Source organism: Nothobranchius furzeri, chromosome 12 (assembly GCF_043380555.1).
Source record: "Nothobranchius furzeri strain GRZ-AD chromosome 12, NfurGRZ-RIMD1, whole genome shotgun sequence".
NCBI classification, from domain to species: Eukaryota; Metazoa; Chordata; class Actinopteri; order Cyprinodontiformes; family Nothobranchiidae; genus Nothobranchius; species Nothobranchius furzeri.
This window is the reverse complement of record NC_091752.1, coordinates 29,377,042-29,383,292: the sequence shown is the minus strand read 5'-3', so window position 1 is coordinate 29,383,292 and position 6,251 is coordinate 29,377,042.

The following is a 6,251-nucleotide window of genomic DNA, read 5'->3' as shown; positions in this document are numbered from 1 at the left end:
CCTGAGGAAGAACAGCAGACCAACAGTTTGATAGAGACATCTTTTTTTGTGCAACAGTGAACTCTTCCCTAGAAACGGGCAAGGTGACTATCACTGGGTCAACGGGAAAGGAAATACTCTTTTTCGACCTTTCAGGGCTCCCTCCAACCACGGCAGCCTTAGCCGTCACAGGGGACTGTTCAGACACAAGAAAAGAGTCAGACAAGCCAGACCCATACTTTCGTGTGTGGGCCCTCGTCACCACACAAGCAGGAAACACATCTGAAGATGGGTCTGGTTCTTTGATTATGCTAACTTCAGGCATCCTCAGAACCTCAAGCACAGGGAAAACCTTTTCACCAGCCAAATCATTCCCCAGAATGAAATCTATCCCTTTTATGGGCAAGGAAGGAACAACTGCTATTCTGTAAAAACCCTGGACAAGGGAGGAAGTCACATGCACATTATGTAGAGGGGTACACAACATGGACTTACAGCACCAGACTTACATGCAGGTGCCTTGACGCGGGTTCAAATCCAGGCTGGGACAAATACCAACAACCAGTCTAAGTCATTAGGTAAGACCCTTGGTGCTACGTACTTCCTCATACCATGATGTACAAACTACTAGCTGCAGTATCACCTGACTAAATAACTTTTGACTCAAGAAAGGGTTTATTTATAAACAAAATTGATATGCACAATTAACAAATACTTTTTGTAGATTTAACAGATTTTTAATGTGATTTCAATCACTGTAAATTAATTTACTGTTCTTCAGTAAAGGTATTTACTGTGCGGCTGTAAAATCTACATTGAAACTCTGGTAACCACAGCTGCCAGGGATTTCCTGTAAAAAAAACTATTTATTTTTTTACAGTGTATGATGAGTTTACGCATGGTTGGGTTTGCTCCTGTTTAATTGTTTTGTCTAGACATGTAAACATTTGTTTACGTCAACTTACTTAAGAATCACACAGTGGTTGGTCAAAACTTAAAGGAGGCTCTCCTCCAACAAGCCACACTGATATCCATCCATCAATTTTCGTCTGCTTATCCGGGGTCGGGTCAACAACGAGGTCATTTCTTTTTGTTTAAATGTTCAAAGGTATCAAAAACTGATCTTGTGTCTTACCCACTGTTAGTGCTTTACCAATAAAGATACTAAGATACAATTACAGATACAAGACAACCACAATTTTAAAAGAAATCAAGTTTCCAAACACATCTATACTGTAAAAAAAGTATATGTTAAATTTACTTAACCAAGTTACGTCAACTAAGTTGCTTAAATGTAAAGAGTAATGTCATAGGCAGAGATCCCAGGGGGGACGGGGGGGATGCCCACCCCCCCCCCCCCCTCACACAAAGTTGTCCTCCCCACAAAAGTTATTGTCTTCGTCTTCCTCCGCTTATCCGGGTCCGGGTCGCGGGGGCAGCATCCCAATTAGGGAGCTCCAGGCCGTCCTCTCCCCGGCCTTGTCCACCAGCTCCTCCGGCAGGACCCCAAGGCATTCCCGGACCAGATTGGAGATGTAACCTCTCCAACGTGTCCTGGGTCGACCCGGGGGCCTTCTGCCGGCAGGACATGCCCGAAACACCTCCCCGGGGAGGCGTCCAGGAGGCATCCTGACCAGATGCCCAAACCACCTCAACTGGCTCCTTTCGATCCGGAGGAGCAGCGGTTCTACTCCGAGTCCCTCCCGAATGTCCGAGCTCCTCACCCTATCTCTAAGGTTGAGCCCGGCCACCCTACGGAGGAAACTCATTTCGGCCGCTTGTATCCGCGATCTCGTTCTTTCGGTCATTATCCAAAGCTCATGACCATAGGTGAGGATTGGGACGTAGATCGACCGGTAAATCGAGAGCCTGGCTTTCTGGCTCAGCTCCCTCTTCCCCACGACAGATCGGCTCAGCGTCCGCATCACTGCAGACGCCGAACCAATCCGCCTGTCGATCTCCCGATCCCTCCTACCCTCACTCGTGAACAAGACCCCGAGATACTTAAACTCCTCCACTTGAGGTAGGACCTCTCCCCCGACCCGGAGGTAGCAAGCCACCCTTTTCCGGTCGAGAACCATGGTCTCAGATTTGGAGGTGCTGATCCTCATCCCAGCCGCTTCACATTCGGCCGCGAACCTACCCAGCAAGAGCTGAAGGTCAGAGCTGGATGAAGCTAGGAGGACCACATCATCCGCAAAAAGCAGAGACGAGATTCTCCTGCCACCAAACTCGACACACTCCACACCACGGCTGCGTCTAGAAATTCTGTCCATAAAAGTGATGAACAGAACCGGTGACAAAGGGCAGCCCTGGCGGAGTCCAACCCTCACTGGGAACAGGTCCGACTTACTACCGGCTATGCGGACCAAACTCACGCTCCTCTGGTAAAGGGACTGAATGGCCCTTAACAGAAAGCCACCCACCCCATACTCCTGGAGCGTCCCCCACAGGATGCCCCTGGGGACACGGTCATAAGCCTTCTCCAAATCCACAAAGCACATGTGGATTGCTTGGGCAAACTCCCATGCCCCCTCCATCACCCTTGCAAGGGTATAGAGCTGGTCCACAGTTCCACGGCCAGGACGAAAACCACATTGCTCCTCCTCTATCTGAGATTCAACTATCGATCGGACCCTCCTCTCCAGTACCTTGGCGTAGACCTTTCCAGGGAGGCTGAGGAGTGTGATCCCCCTATAGTTGGAACACACCCTCAGGTCACCCTTCTTAAAGATGGGGACCACCACCCCGGTCTGCCACTCCCTAGGAACTGCCCCCGATGACCACGCAATGTTGTAGAGACGTGTCAACCATGACAGCCCTACAACATCCATAGCCTTGAGATACCCAGGACGAACCTCATCCGCCCCCGGGGCTCCGCCGCTGTGTAGTTGTTTGACTACCTCAGCAACTTCTGCCCCCGAGATCGGACAGTCCATCCCCAGGCCTCCCAGCTCTGGTTCCTCCTCGGAATGCGCATTGGTGGGATTGAGGAGCTCCTCAAAGTATTCCTTCCACCGTCCGACTATAGCCTCAGTTGACGTCAGCAGCTCCCCATCCCCACTGTAAACAGTGTGAGCGAGTTGCTGCCTTCCTCTCCTGAGGCGCCGGACAGTTTGCCAGAACCTCTTTGGAGCCGATCGATAGTCTTTCTCCATGGCCTCACCAAACTCCTCCCACGCCCGAGATTTTGCCTCGGCAACTGCCACTGCTGCACCCTGCTTGGCTATCCGGTACCTGTCTGCTGCCTCCGGAGACCCACAGACCAGCCACGCCCTGTAGGCCTCCTTCTTCAGCCTGACGGCTCCCCGAACCTCTGGTGTCCACCAGCGGGTACGGGGGTTTCCACCACGACTGGCACCAGCCACCTTACGACCACAGCTAGCAACAGCCGCTTCGACAATCGCAGAGTGGAACAAGGCCCACTCGGACTCAATGTCCCCCACTGCTCTCGGGACGTGGTCAAAGCTCTGCCGGAGGTGGGAGTTGAAGACCGTCTTGACAGGTTCTTCTGCCAGGCGTTCCCAGCAGACCCTCACTATGCGTTTGGGTCTGCCAGGTCTACGTGGCATGTTCCCTTGCCATCTGATCCAACTCACCACCAGGTGGTGATCAGTTGACAGCTCCGCCCCTCTCTTCACTCGGGTGTCCAAAACATATGGCCGCAGGTCAGATGATACGACTACAAAATCTATCATCGACCTGTGACCTAGGCTGCCCTGGTACCAAGTGTACCGGTGGGCATCCTTATGTTCGAACATGGTGTTCGTTATGGCCAAACTGCGGCTTGCACAGAAGTCCAATAACAAAACACATAAATGCTATCAGTAACCCCCAAATTCCACTACCTCCGCTCCGCTCCGACACGAACGCCGGAGCAAAATCGGTCCCGTTCTAGTCAATCAGAGCAATTCCACTACTGCGGCCGTGCTCCGGCCGTGCTCCGGCAGTGCGGCGCCGTGCACCGCCCTCTGTTCCGGCGTCCGGCAAAAATAGAATCGATCCTATTTTTGCCGGACACCGGAGCACATCCGCAGTCAATGGACAGAAATCCCAAACGCCCAACAGGAAAAGGAGCGAGCACAACTTCCGTTTTTCACAATAAATCGATAAACAAAAGGCGTTTTTTGTTTCATATGCACAGGTTTAACAACTTTTAACAACTATCAGTGGCGGCTGAAGTTTAAATGCACAAAAGTAAGCCATAAATACAGTTTCCACTATCAAAGTAGTCACACTTTGTTGATCCAAACACTGCTGATCTCTCAACACTAATGATGGGCAGATTAAACAGTTCATTTCGATGCTTCTCCCACACAACGGGTGTTTGGATCTAACCTCCGCGTTTATTGCTCGGACTGTATCGCAAGATCTCGAAAATCCCGCGCATGCTTGTTTGCCCACCTCAGGTCTCCGCACCGAGCGGAGCCGTTGTAGAGCGGGTAGCAGTAAAAATTGAGTTCGGAAGCGAGCGGCTGCGGAGGGCGGGGGCGGACCGAAGCGGAGCGGAGGTAGTGGAATTTGGGGGTAAACCTGTAATGTCTTCTAAAACCACAACGTAAAAGTTAGTCTGCAAATACAAAACAATGTGTTTTTAATTGTTGGGAAATTATAGTCCAACCCCCCCCCCCCAATTCCTCAAGTTTGTACGGTCGGTCCACACGCGCTGTTTCCAACGGGCGGGGCTGCCGGCACTGCCTCGCTCACAGCTTCACAGCAGCCTGCAGGCTCGCAGGAGGCGGGAATCAAAAAGCCAGCGGTTTCCAGCAGTAAGTCATTTATCACACGCTTGTTCTACAAACTTAAATATGTGTGTCAAATGTGGTCATAAATGTCAAACATAGACACCAATTATCTTTAGATTTTGATCACCGTCGGAGATCCCTTTATGACAGACCACCACAGTAAAAAAAAAAAAAAAGTTGTCACTTCATGTTCTCTGGTCATTCCAGGATTATTCCGCTATTATTATTCCATTAACTAAGGTGATCAAAAATTCCTTTTTCCGGACACGTACGCTTTCATGGTCTGCCCCTGGAATCTGCGGAGCATTTATAGATCGATGAAATTGTCCGCGTTTCATCCTATTTAGCAGATGAATATGGTAGAATAAAAACTAACTGGTCCGATGTATGAATACCACAGCGTTAAACCGCTCTTATCCCGTCTTCCCCAGGCTCTGCAGTTGTTTACAATATGTCAAAGTACAGGTGCACCGTGCAGCTTAGGGATGAGCTGGTTGCAGCAAATGTGTGGTGGAGGCACGTTGCTCAAAGCTCTCAAACATAGAGCCAAAGATCCCGTTGGCCACACAGTTTTCATAGTGTTTTGGGGTCTGAGAAAAGTGAGAGATCGATTAAATTGAAAGATAAACTATAGAGTATGTATATGTTTAGTGTATTTGTAAAGTAAATGTTTTTAATTTTTATTATTGAAATGAAACAAATATTTCAAGAATATATTTTTAGATTTTGTGTATCTTTTCGTTCAGTAGGACTTAGATAAAGTTATTAAATATTACAGAGTTATTCTCTAATAGTCTACAAACATTTCTATGATTTATTAAAGAGATTTCAGTCATTTTGATACTTGACTTGTGAAAGCTGATTTGAAGGTTGTTATTTTTTCTAGCCAAATTTTGAAGGAAAATTTCAAATATATTAAAATCAATATGGAACTATTTGGGTTTTAGTAGCTTTCATGTTTTGTGATTTAATAAAATTTTAATTTGACATTTATGTTCTCTCTCTTTGTTGTGAAAAAGTTAGATATGTTTTAGTACTTAAAATTAATGCTTTGCATCCGTCCACACGTGTAGCTGTTGGTCAGCTAATAGCCATGTCATTTCAGCACATGTTGCTTTAACTATTAATGATCTACTTTTAAATCTTTATTCTGAATTGCTTATTCCGTTTTAGGCCACAGTCTTGTTATTGAAATAAAAACAAAAAGAAAGGATGCTTATGGAGATGTACTAAATTAGCAAGATATTATTGTTGATCAATATTCTCCAGCTCTGTTCTAATGACAATATCCCGTCTGTGTGTGTGTTGCTGTCCAACTGTCAGCAGACCAGGTCAGTTGAAATGGCAGAGAAACGAAAAACAGCAGACATCAGGTCGTTTTTTAATGCTCCAGAACGTCAAGTAAGTAGAAACTTGCATTTTTATTAAGACATCTATAAAAAAGAAATGAAATGCCTATGAAATTGTTTCTAAATGGTTTCATTAGGCAAAGTCCAGTCACTTGAGCACAGGCAGCCAGAGCCTGTC